Here is a 20,078-nt window from a genome sequence, read left to right on the forward strand (position 1 = left end):
TGAGGGGTCCACTTATACATCTCAAGAACGGCTGGGCCGATTTTGCTCAAATTTTGTACACTGATAGGGACAATTTAGAAAGGTGGCTGGCATAAGACATCTGGAGTCTCAGTTCGCGCGTGCGCACGTGCAGCGGGCCGCTTTTATATCTCAAGAACGGATGGGCCGATTGCGCTCAAATTTGGTGCATCACTTTAATCGGGTATGAGAAGGGTAACCATGTGTTATTAGTAAGGTAGGGTGTTACATTAAGAGGGTGTTAAGGTAGGGTGTTACATTAAGGTAGGGTGTTACATTTAATGTTACATTAAGTTCTGCTGGATTGAGTGTATTATTGTAGATTTGATACACTGTTTTCTTTGTGTTGAGGCTAAGTTTATTTGCTTGCAACCACGTGCATATAATGGGCAGTTCAACGTCAATCATATTTTGAAGCTGGAGCGCTGTTCCACTTTCAAAAATGAAGACCGTATCATCTGCAATCTGCATACAGTAAACATTGTGCTGTTTTACAAATATTTGGAAGATCATTTACATAAAGTAAGAAAAGCAAAGGACCAAGAATGGAGCCCTGGGGTACACCAATGTTTACATTTTCTATTGAAGATCTTGCACTGTTATATTCTACGCACTGTTTTCTATTAGTAAGGTAAGATTCGATCAGGCTAAGTGCTTGCTCAGCAATGCCATATTTGCTACATTTTCTTATTAGTATGTCATGATCTACAGTATCAAATGCTTTTTTTAAATCGATGTACAGAGCTATGGCAATGTTGCCTTTTTCAAATACTTTCATTATTGTATCCTGCAGGAGAAGTATGTGCATATATGTTGAAAGTGACTTTTGAAAGCCAAATTGGCTAGCAGACAATACATTATGTTGCAGGAGATATTCCATGAGTCTTTTGTGAATTATCTTTTCAACAAGTTTTGAGATATAAGGCAAAATACTTATTGGTCTATAGTTACACATGCTGCTTTTGTTGCCAGCTTTGTAAATAGGTTTGACAACTGCAATTTTCATGTTTTCTGGGAAGATACCTTTTTCCAGGCAGAGAATAACCAAGTGCACAAGTTCAGGTATTATTGTAGAGTAGGTAGACTTGAATATCTTTGCATTTATACCATCTATACCTGAGCCAACATTTTTCATGGCTTTGATGATCGAGTTCAGCTCAGCTGAATTAGTAGGCTCAAATTTGGATATATGCTCAGCATGATCACTTATTATATAACTTAATGGGTCAGTGTTGCTTGGAGGAATATCATTTTTCAGTTTTTCACATATTGAAATGAAGTATTTGTTAAATGAAGCAGCTATGTCATTTTCATCATCCAGTTGTGTACCATTTTCATTGACAAAGCTACTGGGCAAGGACTGCCTACTGCATCCTCCCATGGCACATTTTTTCAAAAGCTCCCACATTTTCTTGGAGTTAGATTTATTTTCTTGAAATTGATTTTGGAAATAATTTTTCTTTGCTACTTTTATGATAATGTTAAGGCAGTTCCTATGCCTATTGTAGGCAAGCTTATTCTCTGTGGTTGGGTTTTTATTTTTTTCTTTGTACAAAAACACTCTCCTATTGATAGATGTTAGTATTGCTGGAGTTATCCAGGGTTTTATAGCTTTACTTTTCCTTGTGCATTTTATTTCAGTGCTAAACATCTTTATTCCTGAGGAGTATGCATCTATGAGAATGTTTGAGGCAATGTTTGGATCTGTAGTTTGTGAGAAATTTTGCAGATGCTCAGTGATATAGTCTTTGAGATTGTCCATTCTGTTTTCATTGAAGATGAGCTTATAAGTGTCATGTCTTTTGGCATCTTTGTGAGGGTAAGAGCAGGTAAAGATAGGAAAGTGATCAGAGAGCTCTGGCAAGGTGTTTGACTTTATACCCCTGTTGTTAGAAAAGTTGTGGACCGATTTACTTGATTCTTGCATGACAAGATCCGCCATTCAATTCTTAGCAGGTACCGAAGATTCGACGTCAATTGCACCATCCGTCGCCCATTTTGCGGTACTGCCATCTATTGACAAGGCTGGTGAACTAAAGCCATGCGGCTATTTCCATTTCTGACACACCATGTCATACAGGGTGTCCCAGAATTACCCGGACATTTATTTTCTGGCTAAAAGTACGATTGCGCTCGATTCTAATGATATACAAGCATCATACTTTTATAAGATATCCCTTAGCTATCGAGCTTGGGGACTGTGTGCTTTTGGTGACCGGTAACGACTCGAGTCAAGTATTATCCAGAGTCAAGTAAGAGTAGTCCTTTTCCGTTTTCAGCTTAACCCGCGCCCCGCTGGGGGGGGGGGGCAGAATCTGCCCGCCCTCCCGTTTTTCGCCAATAACTTCTAAACGCGTTACTCCAGCGACGTCAAACTTTCATTACCTTATCATACATCAATTTGACACGTTCCCTGAAAATTTGAGCGAAATCCGTCGGAATTTTTTTTGAAAAATTGACGTTTTTGTGACGTCATGTTCGCCATTTTCGCCTCAAAAACGGCAAAATTTCAAACGCCGCTAACATCTTCATTTTTAAAGAAATCAAGACGTAACAAAAGTTTATACGTGATTCTACTTTGTCTATCAAATGGCTATCTCGGTTTTTTAAAAATATTGGATTTTGGCCCAATTTAAAAAAACTGACTTTTTTGGGAAAATTATTATAAAATCCAAAATTTTGAGTGTATCGAAAAACCAGAATATATGTCAGAGAAGTAGTCTATGTGCACCTATATATAACCAATTTTTAGAAGAATCGGTTCAAAAATGTGGGAGTTATTCAAAATTTTATGACGTCACGACACACAAAATTTTTGAAAAAAATGATTTTTTGGAAGTTCTAGACCTCTTACGGAAACAAAAATAGCACCATTCGATTCTCCGTGAAAAACTGCATCAGATAGACACCTTTTTTAGGCCTTAACAACCAACTTCAAAATTTGACCTCACTTGACCTGACCTTGACCTGACCTCGACCTGAAATTCATCCAGAGGTGGTCCACATCACTTATTAACTGTGCCTATTGAATGCTATGAGTAAAATGACCCATAAAACATGTGTCGCACATGCCCTTTTCTATATTTTGTTTTTGGTGACCTGACCTGACCTGACCTGACTTTGACCTTGACCTTTGAATGACATTGTATGCAACGAATATTGTCTTGGTAGTCTAAGAACACGTTTTGGGCAATCAGTCTCAGTCCATTCTCCGGCAACTACGGTGCAAGGCCGATACTGTAGAAACTTACATTTTGTACACTTGACCTGACCTTGACCTGACCTCTGACCTACTTAAGCAAAAAATTATGGCTCTTTAGATCCGCCTTGTTGAGAGCTTTCGATTGCCGTTTTCCCCGCCTTTCTACGACCATCGATTCGGGGAATCGTCTACGACCATCGGTGGGGGGGGGGGGGGGCAGAATCTGCCCCCCCCCCAGCAGGGCGCGTATGGCTGAATAGCCCAGCGGGGCACGGGCTATCCTGGGACGCTCACGTCTCCGAACTCAGCCGTCGGCGTACAGGATTGTTGATCGGTTGATCTCTCCCATGCGCGCCACAGTCTCCCGGATGGCATCATTAGAACGCTCGTGACAGCACTCGTTATCTCACGCATCCAGTACTGCCTCTCAGTTTATAGCAACGGGTCCCAAAAAAATTTTGATCGTCTCCAAAAAATTTTGAACTTTGCTGCTAGTCATATTCGGTCGCCGTAAATTCGACCATGTCTCTGACCTCCGAAAAAAGCTCGGGTGGTTGTCCCCGCGTCATATGTCCGATTACCAAACCCTTGTTATCGCCCACAAAGCCATACAGCGGGGCGAACCCGAGGAATTGGCAGCCATGTTCGTCACAAACAGCGCTGTCCGGGAGAGACATTCTAGGCAAGACCACCTCTTTCATCTTCCGCGACCGCGGCTGGAAACGGGTAGACGGCGGTTCGGCTATCGAGCCGCAGCTCTGCTCAACAGTCTTCCAACTCAGCTGTCGCAGCTGCCTCCTGCCCGGTTTGTCCGCTCTGTTAAAACCGCGATAGTGGAAGGGGTACCTTCGCCCCAGTGGGGGGGGGGGGGGCATATGTTACCACCCTGTCGCGTTTTTTGCGTGTGAATAAAAAACCGCGCCGCTTGGGGTAGCTTTTGGTACATCAATTTTGGACAATGTGTGAAATTTTTGACCCCAGGTCATGTCAGGTCAGGTCACCAGGTCAAGTTAACTGACCAAGCCTAAAAAAGTTCGCAATCATGTCCAGTCTGCAGTGTTTGTTAGAAAGATTTTAAACTTGGTGGATTGCATGTTGTTATGGGCGCCTACAATTTATATATCTCGGATTTCTTATATCCGTGACCTAAGGTCAGGTCAGTGGCGTGACCTTTCCATTACAAGTCAAAAATGAAAATGCCTCTAGATCCGTGTGTACGCATCGGAACAGTCCAAATATTTCAGAATCACAATGATTTAGTCCACTCGTGATGACCAAGGTGTCATTTTTGCTGATAGCCTCTAGACAGGTCATCCGAGGTCACTTGAGGCTACAAACAGTTTTTTGCCAATAACTCGCAATTGGAAAGAGATAGAACGCTGGGGATGGTCTCATTGTGTTTGCCTTGTTGAGACGCATCGACTGATATGCAACATGACCTTTTCCGGTAAGGTCATGACCTTGACCTGAGGTCAAATTTTTAAGTTGACCTTTCAAGGTCAAATTATAGTTCATTCGACGCGTCTCGGCGAGGGGAACACGATTCTGGCAATAGAAATGTCGTGGCATTTTGTAGTCGAAAGTTATTGTCGAAAAACACTTTTCGTAAAAGCGGCTATTTTTGGAGTTTTTGCCCTCTGGAGGCTAAACCGTTGACCTGAGGTCAATATTGATTATGACCTTTTCAAAAGAATAGTTCAAAAGCTATCGATTGCTTTTCCATGCGTTATTCTAGCTACCATAGTTCCTGAGATAGCGGCATGTTTTCTGAAAAATATAATGACAATTGGCAAATTTTGACCTTTGATGACCTCTGGTGACCCCATATTGCTCTAAGGTGAAAAATGACAAAAATACTTTCAAACGTACGCATTGAGAGCTGTCGACTGCTTTTTACCGCGTCTTTCTAGCCCTCTTAGTTTTTGAGTTAGAGTTGGGTGGTGACATATGCCCCCCCCCTCCCCCCTCCCAGTCCCACTAGGGCGAAGTTGGCTGAGACCGCCACTGGGGCGCGGGTTAACTGATCATCGCTGACCAACGGATTGGCGGGGGGGGGGGGGGGGGGGGTTATACCGATGGTACTACGAAAGTGTCTCTGTCCGTGTTTTGACTTGAGTGAATGTGTGAATGCTCTGAATGTAACCGTAAGTACGGATTCTGAGCAGTAATCGCCACGCACTTTGAGATTGTGGATCGCTCATGATTGTTCAATACAATACAATACAATACATTTTTCATTTCTAACTCAATGGTGTTGGTTATAAGACCATCAGGTACGGTTTAGGTCAATTTTCGGTGGAGGTCAGGCCAAGGTCAGGTAAAAAAGGTCAAATGTCAAAGTTGATAGTTTTGTACAAAATGGGTATTGATTCAATGCAGCTCGTCACGGGGAGTCTAATTGTGGTCTTTTTTGGGGGCTACGAGATCTAGAATTGCTAAAAATTGAGGTTGAAGATTTGACGTCATTAATTTTGAACAGTTTTTTTTTTCGCTATAACTGGGCAAAAAAAGAGGCATCGATCTCTTAACCCGCGACCTGGTGGGGGGGGGGGCTATTTTTTGCCCCCCCTCCAGACTTTTCGATATATCTCCAGAACCACTGCGCCGATCGTCACCAAACTTTCAGTACCCTCCCGGACATCAATTTTACACATTGTGACCAACAATTTTTCCAAAGGCTATGATAGGTTGGCCGGAAATGACGTCAGAGTGACGTCATGTTTTGCCGTTTTCGACCCAAAAAAGGGTTTCGCGGGAAGAGCTGTCAGGCCTATAGCTTTGCAAATACAGAAAAATGATACAGACATAAAAGCTGTAAAATGAACAGGGCTACAAAACTGCTATCTCGGATTTTTGAAATTTTTGGATTTTGACCCCCAAACATCAAAAAATAGATTTTTTGAATATAATAGCCAAAAAATCCAAAAAGTTTTTTGAATTTCGAAAAAACCGGAATATATGTGATAGTCCTTACCGCCTTCTATCTACATACCAAATTTGAGATCGATACCTCTTTTTTTGGCCAAGTTATAGCGAAAAACCGTTCAAAATTGATGACGTCAAATTTTCAAACTCAATTTTCAGCAATTCTAGACCTCGTAGCGCAAAACAAAGACCACCATTAGACTCCCCGTGACAAGCTGCATCGAATCAATACCCATTTTATGCAAAAATATCAACTTTGAAATTTGACCTTTTTTGACCTGACCTTGACCTGACCTCCACCAGAAATTGACCTAAACCGTACCTGATGGTCTTATAACCAACACCATTGAGTTGGAAATGAAAAACTGGCCATAAAACATGCATCGCATAACCTTAGTAAAGTTGGGTTCATGTGGTGACCCTTGGTGACCTTTGGTGACCTGACCTGTGACCTGACCTGGTATGACCAGTGACCTCTAACAGCAACATATCTACTAGGCAACTGACGCCCTATCGCTGATTCCCGACAAAATGCGTTTTTCTCGGTGTTATAGCGCATTCCCTAGAAGACCCGTGAACGGTGAAACATTTCATCTTTGACCTGACCTGTGACGTCATCGGTGACCCCGAGGTCAATAAAATTTGGTTTCCCTCGACAAATTTGACAGGCCTTTCGAACGCCGTTTGAATTTTTCGGATCCGTCCAGTAGTTTCGGTGACACGAGGGGGGGCAAAAAATAGCCCCCCCCCCCACCAGGTCGCGTTATAAACAGACCCCACCAGGGCGCGGGTTAATTTGGTATGTGGATAGAAGGTGATAAGGACTATCACATACATTCCGTTTTTTTTTCGAAATTCAAAATAACTTGGATTTTTCGGCTATTTAATCCAAAAAATCTATTTTTAATTTTTGGGGGTCAAAATCCAAAAATGTCAAGCTTTCGAGATAGCAGTTTTGTAGTCCTGATGCTTCTACACCTTTTATGTCAATAACATTTTTTTCTGTATCTCTAAAGCTGTAGGCCTGACAGGTCTTCCCGCGAAACCTTTTTTTTGGTCGAAATTCGCAGAAATGACGTCACTCTGACGTCATTAGCGGCCAACTTAACATAGCCTTTGATTTTTTTATTCACAATGTGCAAAAGCTATTCAGGGAGGGTACTGAAAGTTTGGTGACGATCGGCGCAGCGGTTCTGGAGATGTATCGAACAAACTAAAGTGGGGGAAAAATGCCCCCCACCGCCTGGAAGGTTAACTCGCGCCCGGCTATCGGCGGACTCTACCACCCGTAGACAGGGGGGGGGGAGTTTCGGCCCCATAAGATCTCGGAAATTTACCGGCCGATTTTCAAAATTCAAACGGCGTTCGGTAGCCCCACCGCAGAACTACCTTGTGACAAAATTTCACTGACCTCAGTCTAACCGATGACGTCACAGGTGAGGACAAGGGTTGCATTTTCACCGTTTACAGGCATTTCCAGAAATGTGTTTTGCAATCGAGTAAATTGGTAAGTTAATGGGAATCATCGATAGAGAAATGTTCGTCAAACACCTATTTTGCTATTTGAGGTCACTGATACTAGGTCAAGTGACAGAGGTCAGTTCACTGAGGGTCACAATATGAAATTTATGGACCATTTGACATGGCAAATGCGGTTATGTGGGTCAGGTAACCTTTGGGGCCAGTTCAGGTTATGTTCTGGTCAAGATTAGGTCAAGGTCACGGGAGTCATTTTTTTGTGGCCGAAAATGGCACTTGTTTTTGGCACACCTGTTCATGCATCTTTTTCACACATGTTGTGAAAATTTCAGAACCAGGGCTCTCAAGGTCAGGTCACCAGGTCAGGTTAACCCGCGCGGGGCTGGGGGGGGGGGTAAATTTTACCCCCCTCGCGAATTTTTGCGATATCTCAAAAACCGCCGCCAAACTTTCAGTACCTTTTCTTACATCAATTTGACACGTTCCCTGAAAATTTGAGCGAAATCCGTCGAAAATTTTTGAGAAATTGACGTTTTAGTGACGTCATGTTCGCAATTTTCGCCTCCAAAACGGCAAAAGTTCAAACGCCGCTAACATCTTCATTTTTAAAGGAATCAAGACGTAACAAAAAAGGTTATACGTAATTTTACTTTCTCTATCAAATGGCTATCTCGGTTTTTTGAAAATTTTGGATTTTGACCTAATTTTTTTTTAAAAACTGACTTTTTTGGGAAAATCATTATAAAATCCAAAATTTTGAGTCTATCGAAAAAACCGGAATATATGTCAGAGAAGTGGTCTATGTGCACCTACATACCAAATTTTAGAAGAATCGGTTCAAAAATGTGGGAGTTATTCAAAATTTTATGACGTCACGACACACAAATTTTTTGAAAAATGACTTTTTTGGAAGTTCTAGACCTTGTACGGAAACAAAAATAGCACCATTCGATTCGCCGTGAAAAACTGCATCAGATAGACACCTTTTTAGGCCTTAACAACCAACTTCAAAATTTGACCTCACTTGACCTGACCTTGACCTGACCTCGACCTGAAATTCATCCAGAGGTGGTCCGTATCACTTATTGAGTGTGCCTATTGAATTCTATGTGTAAAATGACCCATAAAACATGTGTCGCACATGCCCTTTTCTATATTTTGTTTTTTGGTGACCTGACCTGACCTGACCTTGACCTTGACCTCTGAATGATATTGTATGCAACGAATATTGTCTTGGTAGCCTAAGAACACGTTTTGGGCGATCAGTCTCAGTCCATGACTCCATTCTTCGGCAACTACGGTGCAAGGCCGATACTGTAGAAACTTGCAATTTGTACCCTTGACCTGACCTTGACCTTGACCTCAAACTTTAAATTAAGTACATGTTTTTAGTAGTTCGTGATGAGAGCTTTCGATTGGCGTTTGAATTTTCCAAATCGGACCATTAGTTCGGGAGATAACAGGGGGGTAAAATTTACCCCCCCCCCCAGCCCCGCGCGTTCGGCTGGAGACCCCAGCCCCGCGCGGGTTAAGTGACCTCACCTCAGAAAAAGTTTCAATCCTCGTCATAGCTACACCGACTGAACGATCGCCTTGAAACTTTCAGCGATTGATAAGAGTAACGGTATGTACAAATTACAAAATGTTAATCTAGGAATTTTGATATAGGTGACCTAAGGCAGGTCAATTTTGCGACCTCTCCATTATAAGTCCATGGGAGAAAATTGAAATGCGCCTCTTCTGGACGAATGATGTTCAAACCTTTCTGAAACATCATATCATAGGTAACCATGACACACTGAATCGGAAAAATGCACCTGTGACCCCTCTGTGTGCCCCTGAGGTCATCTCAGGTCATGAACGGTCACCAGCAGTTTTTTGTCTATAACGTTTGATAAGGACGAGCTAGAGCGATGAAAACACGTCGGGTGCATTCAACTCGACGATACGGATCGACTGGTATGCAACATGACCCTTTCCGGTCAGGCCATGACCTTGACCTGAGGTCAAATTTTCAAGATAACCTTTCAAAGTTAACAATAATTCAATCGACGCGTCTTGACGAGAGGAACACGATGCTGCCAAAAGTAATGTCGTGGCTCTCTTGAGTCAAAAGTTATTGACGAAAACCCATTTTCGCGAAAACTGCTATTTTTACAGTTTTTGACCTCTGGAGGCTAAACCGTTGACCTGAGGTCAAATCTGAGAACATTACTCAGAAAGGTCTGTAAAAGGGCTATCGAATGCGCTTTTCCGCGGCGCTGTAGCTCAATAGTTCCCGAGTTAGCCGTTGGCAATTTCCAAAATTGTTGAAGTGGACTACATTTGACCTTTGATGACCTCTGGCGACCTGACCTTTTACCTGACCCAAAAAATGACCGAAGTGTTTCCGTCATTATTTTTGACGCTCTTTTGAATGCCGCTTACCTCATGTAGCTACGTGGCCCAGGGGCCGAGTTAGGCGGGGGGGGGGGGGGGGGTTCAGACACCCCCGGCCCGGCGCGGAAGTCGCGGAGCACCGGCCCGGCGCGGGTTAACTCTCGCCAGGCGAGGGCCTTTTCCATTATACAGACGGCGGGGGGGGGGGGGGTTGGTTGGTAGGACCCCCTCCTCGCGATTGGCTCCTATGGCACTAAGAAACACCAAATTTACAGGGTAGGTGAGTCCATAGGAGATCTCACCCCTGTAAAAGTTTGGTGACTCTAAGTCAATATTTAGGGGAGTTTTGGGAGGGGAGTATGAGTGCAAAAATTTTGCTAAAACATATCAAACGTTTTTCGCTTATAACTTTTTACCTAGTAAAGGCAGAGCAACAATAAAAGCACCAGTGAACTCAGGACGTCCTTGCGTATCGAATGACATACTTTGTTAACTATTTTAGTGAACTCTGGAATTCAGTTGCCGCTAAGCTAGTCCAATTTTCCCCTGACCTCGTACCGGTTTTTGTGACCTGGTGACCTGACCCGAAAAGACTTGGACTTCAAATTTTTTTTAGGAAAGGTGCGAAAAGGCTGCCCCAGACTCCAGAGTGTATGCCAAGGCGCCGTTTTTACGCTATTTGCGAAAAACCTTAGGGGGAGGGGTACATCAACCCCCCTCGCCGGGCGAGGGTTAAGTTGGTAGCGATTTGGCAGCTATTCAATAACCTACCTATCGAAGTGTGTTAATAAGCCTGCTCTGGCAGCCTGACCTGACATGACCTGGCAATTTTTTATTCACGGAATATGCGCAACAAATCTTTAGGAACACCCACTAAGCTTGCGTTGAAAAGCTTGTTTTGTTTGGTTATGGTACAAGAAGCAGATAATATACCTTTTTGCCCCTTTCCGCAAATAACGGTGAAATACGTATTTCGTTCACAGCTCAGGCCAATCTCTAAGGGGTCACTCGAGTCACTTATTTCTTAACCCTCGCCCGTAAACGGCGATCTGCCACCTTCGCCCATGCAGGGGGGGGGGTTGGTGCGACCCCCCCCCTTGGCGTTTGAAAACGGAGCGTCGTAGAGCTTAGCGGAAATGACCAACGGATTGCTCTCGCCGAGATCTCGCGATTGGTGGTATATTTTTTGGTCCTAGGTCAACATTTGACCTACTTTTGACCGGTCAAAGGTCAAATTTTCGGAAAAATAGACTTTTTTCAACTTTCCGCGGCGATTGCGGCAAAACGGTGGGAGATATCGACTTGAAACCTTCACTATCGTGTTCCTTGATCAATTTTCTATCGTTTGGTAAGTATTTTGTTTCCCTAGCTCTAAAAATGGCGCGTTGGGAGCGCCGGAAGTCGGCAAGGTCACAGTCGGCGGCAGAAATTCGAAAAATCAAAATTTAAATTTTTGAAATCTGATTGTATTTTTGGATTTGGAAGGTCCATTTTCTCCCTATAGAAGCTAATATTGCTGCATATTCCCATTGAGGTGACAAGAATTAGCAAAATAGTGGTTCGGGCGCTTTTCAAAAATAGTACCGGACGCTGTTCCTCTTGTGACGTCATAGCTCCGTGACCTGACCTGACCCGGTCAAGTTTCTTATACCATATGATAGCCAATACTTGCCCCAACATGCATGGGAAGTTTCATCACGATCCATCAACCGATGTCCGTACCACCGGCAGGAAACCTCGGGCGTTGGCACTCAGTTTGTGAAAATCCGGCCGGAGGCTGTTCCCTTTGTGACGTCATAACTCCGTGACCTGACATGACCCGGTCAATTTTTTTTATCAAAAGATGCGCAAGGTTTGCCCCATAAGGTACCCAAAATTTGGCGGCGCTACGCGCCGCCGTTTTTGCACTATTTCCGAAAAACCTCAGGGGGGGGGGCGGTTGCACCACCCCCCCCCCTACATGGGCGAGGGTTAAAAGGGTCCTTACGGCATCCAAGGGCAATTCCGGCTTTCGAGTGCACCACCTCGGCATTTGATGCAACGAAAGATGTTGAAATCTGAATATGTGTTACAGGCCGTATGAAAATTTTGTCCGTTTGCAAACGGGCTGGCCCAATCAGGCCATACGAAACAGCCTGAAAACACCGGCCGTTTGCAAACCATGACCTGAAATATCAGACCGTTTGAAAGCGGCCTAGTTAGTTTTCAAAGGGCCTCGCGAAGTAAAATAACCCCGTGCACTGCCGGATCCAGGGGGCCACGGGTTCATGCCCCCAAGCTTGAAAGGGGCCCCAACATACCTATATTTTGGCCCCCCCAAAAAAAAAACAAAACAAACACTTAACCCTCGCATGTGTGCTGCGTTTGCCAGCTTCTAATGTATAGGGGGGGGGGGGCGGGGTCGGTTGGACCACCCCTTGCCGTTTGGCCCCTGATTGAGCTAGAGCTTCGCGGAAAAAGGAAGCGTGTTGCCCGTGACAAGAGGAAGCCGATGATGCCCAATGTTAAGGTCCTGGGTCATTGGTTGACCTTCCAGGTCAGGTCAATGACCAAAAATCGGGGAAAATCCGGCCAAACATGGGTTCGAGAAATAGGTCACAGGTCAAAGGTCACTTTGGTCAGGGTCATGAAATTTTCAGCGTAGGTGTAAAATTAATCAGCTCGAGGGTACTGAAAGTGTCGTTGCGATCGGCCGCTTTTTACGCGAGTTATTCGCGAAAAACCATGGGGGCCCATCCGATCCACCCCCCCTACACATGCGAGGTTAAGAAAAATAATGTGAGAGGGTAGCGTAGTAGGTAGAGAGAAACTACCGTATCAATAAAAGTCTGTGAGCTTGATAAAAGTGTTGGTCTTGTCTTCCCCCAAAAAGGTCTTGTTGCCTACTTTACCTCTCGATCGACGTGGTGTGAAGTTATCGTGTAAGTTATCATGAAGCCGATCGCGACGAAGCTTAAGTACCCTCATGTTGACAAGGTCTGAAAATTTCATGACCCCGACCCAAGTGACCTTTGACCTGTGGCCTATTTCTCGAGACTTCGTTTGGCCATGATTGAGACCATGTTTGGCCGGAATTGCGATTCGGCGTGTGTCCCCGCGTTTGCAGTTTTTGGTGGTTTAAAACGCTCAAACATGTGAAATGATGTTGGTCCCATCAATTGTGGTAGGTGTCAATGTCACCTTAGCCCTAGAACGCCTAGGGGGGGGGGGGGGTTGTATCAACCCCCCCTGAGGTTTTTTCGAAGTGCACGCTAAACGGCTTGTCGTAGCGGGCTGAAATTTTCAATACCCTCTGGGGCAACCTTTGCGCATCTTTTGCCGAAAAAAATTGATCGGGTCATGTCAGGTCACGGAGTTATGACGTCATAAGAGGTACAGCCTCCGGCCGACAGTTACCAAACGTGTGCGCCGAATCCCTAGGTTTTCTGCCGGTGATACCCACATTGTTTGATGGATCATTATGAAACTTCCCATGCATGTTGGGGCAAGCATTGGCTATCGTGTGGTGCAAGAAAATTGACCGGGTCAGGTCAGGTCACGGAGCTATGACGTCACAAGAGGAACAGCGTCCGGTACTATTTTTGAAAAGCGCCCGAACCACTATTTTGCTAATTCTTGTCACCTCAATGGGAATATGCAGCAATATTAGCTTCTATAGGGAGCAAATGGACCTCCCAAATCCAAAAATACAATCAGATTTCAAAAAATTAAATTTTGATTTTTCGAATTTCTGCCGCCGACTGTGACCTTGCCGACTTCCGGCGCTCCCAATGCGCCATTTTTAGAGCTAGGGAAACGAAATACATACCAAACGATAGAAAATTGATCAAGGAACACGATAGTGAAGGTTTCAAGTCGATATCTCCCACCGTTTTGCCGCAATCACCGCGGAAAGTTAAAAAAGTTTGATTTTTTTTGGAAAATTTGACCTTTGACCAGTCATAAGTAGGTCAAATGTTGACCTAGGACCAAAAAATATACCACCAATCGCGATCTCGTTGAGAGCAATCCGTTGGTTTTTTCCGCTAAGCTCTACGACCTTCCGTTTCGAAACGCCAGGGGGGGGGGTCGTAACAACCCCCCCCCCCTGGTCGTTCGTGTTATGAGAAATGGCCTGGTCGTGCGAGGGTTAGGGTCAAGGCAGGTCATTGACCTTTGATGACCTCGGCGCTTTTTCCGAGTTTAATATGTCTCTAGGATAGTTTGTTTAGCTGATTTTAGATTTAGTATTTAGCAACTATTTCAACATTTATGAAGTAGCTTTAATGCCTTCGTAGTTCGTATCATGTTACGTAGCTGTCGGTGGTAGTAGACACCTGCTATACCCCTGCCCATAAGTACCCCTACTGGTTGACCTGACCTGACCGGACCTGACCTAAATGCATGAAGTCATTATCTATGATCCAAACTAACATGAAATTCGTGATCAGCACCCCAAAAAAACCATTACAGCCTTACTTTAGGAGGTTCTGACTTCTGACAGGTCCTGATTTTCCCATCTTTTGGGTCTGTGACATGACCTGGGCGGTGTTTCACGGCAGGCTGTTAACCCGCAAGTTGCTGGGGGGGGGGGGGGGGGGGGGGCGTTAAACGCTCCCACTTTTTTCGCCGGGCCATAGCATAAAAACGGCGCGCCGCAGGCACGCCAAATTTTGGGTACCTGTAGGGAATTGATTGAAGCTTATTGTGACAAAGTTTCAAAAAAAAAATCGGTCGGAAATTTTTTGAGATATCGAGGTTTTAGTGACGTCATGATTTCTGAGTTTTCGACCAAAAACGGTATATGTTCAAAAAATCATATAAAATCACAGAATAGACATACAGACATGCCGTAAACGCCATTAGACTGCCAATACCATGAACAATCAAATGGTTATCTTCGATTATTGATTATCGTTCCGCATTTTCCAAAATCTTGAACTGAATCTTGGCAATTTCTCGCGACTACTTGACGACCATGATACATGAATTTCTTAAATTGAACTTTTTGAGCCAAACACGTACACATATGATAAAATGAATGTCACCATCGTGCTCTACGCCCCAAATTACCCATAAAACATGTGTCACAGGCTGCGAATATCAGTTTTGGTTTTCGGGGATATGTGCCTACCCGGTTGACCTGACCTTGACCCTGACCTATGCTTGACTGACCCCTACATGGAGCTGACACTCTTGTAGGCCTTATATGATGGATTGTGCACCATTTTGACAGCGTTTATGACGAGAGGCGCCCATTGCGAAGTCCTGAAATCAATGCTACTGAAAGCCCGATTTCAGGTGTTTTACCTGACCTTGACCCGACCTGTGACCTCAAAGTTCAACTTTAAAGTACTCATCTGAAGCGTCTTGTCGCGTTCTTTCGTTTGCCGCCTCGTGCGTTTCGCTGCGCCTATTGGTTCTCGAGTTATCGGCTGGGGGCGTTTAACGCCCCCCCCCCCCAGCAAACGGTGGGTGGCGAAATACCCCAGCAACTGCCGGGTTAACCCGCGCCCCGTAGGGGGGGGGGGGCCGAAACTGCCCCCTGTCCTTTTCGGTCGATATCTCCTAAACGGCTGGAGATATCGCCACTAAACTTTCAGGACCCCTCCGGGCATCAATTTTACACATTGTGACCAAAAAATTTTCCACAGGCTATAATAGGTTGGCCACAAATGACGTCAGAATGACGTCATGTTCTGTCATTTTCGACCAAAAAAAGACCTTCGCGAGAAGACCTGTTAGGCTTACAGCTTTGAAGATACAGAAAAATGATCAAGATATAAAAGGTGTTAAGTTAACAGGACTGCTACAAAACTGCTATCTCGGATTTTTGAAATTTTTGAGTTTTGACCCTCAAAAATCAAAAAAGCATTTTTTTGGATATATTAGCCAAAAAATCCAAAACGTTTTTTGAGTTTCGAAAAACTGGAATATATGTGATAGTACCTACCGTCTTCTATCTACATACCAAATTTCAGATTGATACCTCATTTTTTGGCCAAGTTATAGCGAAAAACAATTCAAAAATTATGACGTCAAATTTTCAAACTCAATTTCTGGCAATTCTAGACCTCGTAGAGCAAAACAAAGACCACCATTAGACTCCTCGTGACGAGCTGCATCGAATCGATACCCATTTTATGCAAAAATATCAACTTTGAAGTTTGACCTAATATGACCTGACCTTGACCTGACCTTCACCAAAACGTGACTTAGGCTAGCCCCAAAGGCTGCCTAACCCACATAATCGCATTTGTCATGTAAAATGGACCAAAAACATTTATCACACGACACTTTCATATTGTGACCCCCGGTGACCTGACCTCGCTGTGACCTGACCTGGTATCAGTGACCTCAGATAGCAAAGTATGTGTTTGACGAACAATGTACAATCGATGGTTTTCAATGAATTACCAATTTACTCGATTTCACAACACATTTCTTGAAATGCCTGTGAACGGTGAAAATCTGACCTTTGACCTGACCTGTGACGTCATCGGTTTGACCTAGGTCAATGAAATTTGGTCACAAGTTAGTTCCCGGGTGGGGCTATCGAGCGCCGTTTGAATTTTGAAAATCGGCCGGTAACTTTCCGAGATCTTAGGGGGAGGGCCGAAACGCCCCCCCCCCCTACGGGTGGTAGGGTCCGCCGGTGGCCCTACGGGGCGCGGGTTAACGCTGTTGGCGCTTTTGGTTTCCATGGAGGCGTCAACAAGCCTAACCTACAACAGTACCGAAGGTTGACCTTAGCTCGCGGAATGCGCTGGCGGCGGCTGGCAGCGCGACCGTGAAACACCGCCCTGGAAGGTCAAACCAATGACCAAGGACCTCAAAATCGGGTATCATCGGCTTCCTCTCGTCACTCACGGGCAACACTGACCACGTTTCCATGGGCTCACTGATCCGGATCAGTAAAAATGGATTAGCTAAATCCAGTATAGTTAGTCAATATATGAAAATGAAAATAAGGGATTAACTGATTATATAAGCCTAATCCATATCGAATGATATCATGTAGCGAAGAGTTCGAGAAACATAATACGATTTAAATTTGCTGATCCGGATCAGTGATGCCCATGGAAACGGGGTCACTGTTGTTTTTTCCATGATCTCTAGCTTGATCAGGGGCTGAACGGCAGGGGGTCCAAGTTCCAACTGACACCTCCCAGCCCGCGAAGGCTGCGCCAAGCACCGACCCGGAGCGAGCTAACTGGTCGACAAAAGCAATTTGTAGTGTTTTCAAAGCAATATAAAGGCACGGGTCGGGTGCATAGGCGGCGGAACGGGGAGGGCACCGGGGCACCGTGCCCCCTTTGATTTCGGCATTTTAACCCTCGCCGGCCGAGGGGGGGGGGGGGTGCCGCCCCCCCATAGGTTTTTTTTCGCGATAGCTCCGAACACGCTGACGATAGAGAGCTGAAACTTAGCATACCTGACCTTTGATCCAAGCCGCATCTTTTGACACCAACTACATTTTTGGGTCAGGTCAGGTCACTGACCTATGACGTCATAAGTGAACCTCTGCACGGTCTTCAGATGTCGCAACTTCGCAACGCCCTCACTGCCAGAGGAGATGTCACAGGGAAATGAAACTTGCAGGATCTAGTATCCATTATGAGTCTCATAACTTGTATAGGTATCTCGGATTTTCCCTAAAGGTCATATGAGGTCAGGTCATTTTTGTGACCTCACCATTATAAGTCAATGGGGAAAAATGAAAACTGCTATTCTGGCGCCGGGAACGATCTCCAACTATCTCAAGCACACATAATCGTGATTTGATGCACTCCTTGCAAGGTTAGATGCGTCACTTTTGCAATGTTGACCTTGCGTGACGTCATTTATGACGTCATCAAGGTCATATTAGTTTTTTTGTCAATAACTCCCGATCAAATTGAGCTAGCGAGTCGAGAAAGCCACCAATGGACTCAGGAAGACCTGCCGAATCGAATGGTATGCGACATGACCTCTTTCGACCAACTTCGTGACCTGGGGGTGCTGACCTGACCTTGACCCGAGGTCAACACCCCAAGTTGACCTGACCCGGACAAAAAGTATATCATTCGACGCGCCTGAGCGAGGCGAACACGATGCTGCCAAAATCGCGGCTCTGCGGCCGTTTTTTGCGAAGTTATTCACCAAAAAACGAACCGTACCTTGGGGCACTTGACCTGACCTCAGAGGTCACCGGTTGACCTAGGACCTTAAAATCGGGTACCAATCTCTGCGTCTCGTAACGGCGCACACGCTCGTTTTTTCCGCGACGCGCTAGCTCCACCAGGGGCGAAACGGCGAGGGGGGTCGTACCCGTCCCCCCCCCTCGGCCGGCGCGTATGTAGAAAACCAATAGGTCCGGCGAGGGTTAACATTAGCCCTATGGGCGTTGCATGGAAAGAATGGGACCAAAAGTCGGCAATGCCCCCCCCCCTCCCCTTAGTTGAAGGTGTTCCGCCGCTACTGGTCGGGTGGGCTACCATTTTTTTTTTGTTGTTGAAAAAAATTATCGTTTCAGGGCTGTGACGAAAAATAAGTGGCCTAAATCCGATGAGAGAACAGGATTTGGGGATACCCTAGGTTTGGTTCCTTGCATGAGTTGCCCCCCCCCCCAACGCAAGTCTGGATCCGCAAGTGGTCCAGCTGCAGTCCAGCCGTACCTGCAGTCCAGCAGCAGTCCAGCCGTACCTGCAGTCCAGCAGCAGTCCAGCCGTACCTGCAGTCCAGCAGCAGTCCAGCCGTACCTGCAGTCCAGCAGCAGTCCAGCCGTACCTGCAGTCCAGCAGCAGTCCAGCCGTACCTGCAGTCCAGCAGCAGTCCAGCCGTACCTGCAGTCCAGCAGCAGTCCAGCTGTACCTGGAGTCCAGCCGTACCTGCAGTCCAGCAGCAGTCCAGCCGTACCTGCAGTCCAGCAGCAGTCCAGCCGTACCTGCAGTCCAGCAGCAGTCCGGCCGTACCTGCAGTCCAGCCGTACCTGCAGTCCAGCCGTACCTGCAGTCCAGCCGTACCTGCAGTCCAGCAGCAGTCCAGCCGCACCTGCAGTCCAGCAGCAGTCCAGCCGTACCTGAAGTCCAGCAGCAGTCCAGCCGTACCTGCAGTCCAGCAGCAGTCCAGCCGTACCTGCAGTCCGGCCGTACCTGCAGTCCAGCCGTACCTGCAGTCCAGCCGTACCTGCAGTCCAGCAGCAGTCCGGCCGTACCTGCAGTCCAGCAGCAGTCCAGCCGTACCTGCAGTCCAGCAGCAGTCCAGCCGTACCTGCAGTCCAGCAGCAGTCCAGCCGTACCTGCAGTCCAGCAGCAGTCCAGCCGTACCTGCAGTCCAGCAGCAGTCCAGCCGTACCTGCAGTCCAGCAGCAGTCCAGCCGTACCTGCAGTCCAGCAGCAGTCCAGCTGTACCTGGAGTCCAGCCGTACCTGCAGTCCAGCAGCAGTCCAGCCGTACCTGCAGTCCAGCAGCAGTCCAGCCGTACCTGCAGTCCAGCAGCAGTCCGGCCGTACCTGCAGTCCAGCCGTACCTGCAGTCCAGCCGTACCTGCAGTCCAGCCGTACCTGCAGTCCAGCAGCAGTCCAGCCGCACCTGCAGTCCAGCAGCAGTCCAGCCGTACCTGAAGTCCAGCAGCAGTCCAGCCGTACCTGCAGTCCAGCAGCAGTCCAGCCGTACCTGCAGTCCAGCAGCAGTCCAGCCGTACCTGCAGTCCGGCCGTACCTGCAGTCCAGCCGTACCTGCAGTCCAGCCGTACCTGCAGTCCAGCAGCAGTCCGGCCGTACCTGCAGTCCAGCAGCAGTCCAGCCGTACCTGCAGTCCAGCAGCAGTCCAGCAGCAGTCCAGCCGTACCTGAAGTCCAGCAGCAGTCCAGCCGTACCTGCAGTCCAGCAGCAGTCCAGCCGTACCTGCAGTCCAGCAGCAGTCCAGCCGTACCTGCAGTCCGGCCGTACCTGCAGTCCAGCCGTACCTGCAGTCCAGCCGTACCTGCAGTCCAGCAGCAGTCCAGCCGTACCTGCAGTCCAGCAGCAGTCCAGCCGTACCTGCAGTCCAGCAGCAGTCCAGCCGTACCTGCAGTCCAGCAGCAGTCCAGCCGTACCTGCAGTCCAGCAGCAGTC

General features: G+C 46.4%; 1 protein-coding gene across 1 annotated transcript in view; it reads right to left on the minus strand.

The window, feature by feature from the left end:
- Window positions 1-20,078, minus strand: part of LOC122363854 (dual specificity protein phosphatase 1-like) — a gene marked incomplete at its 3' end in the record, with an annotated part of 117,430 nt that overhangs the window by 67,115 nt on the left and 30,237 nt on the right. The gene's annotated exons all lie outside the window — the stretch shown is intronic.

This window comes from Amphibalanus amphitrite, unplaced genomic scaffold (assembly GCF_019059575.1).
Source record: "Amphibalanus amphitrite isolate SeventyFive unplaced genomic scaffold, NRLGWU_Aamphi_draft 000643F_arrow, whole genome shotgun sequence".
NCBI classification, from domain to species: Eukaryota; Metazoa; Arthropoda; class Thecostraca; order Balanomorpha; family Balanidae; genus Amphibalanus; species Amphibalanus amphitrite.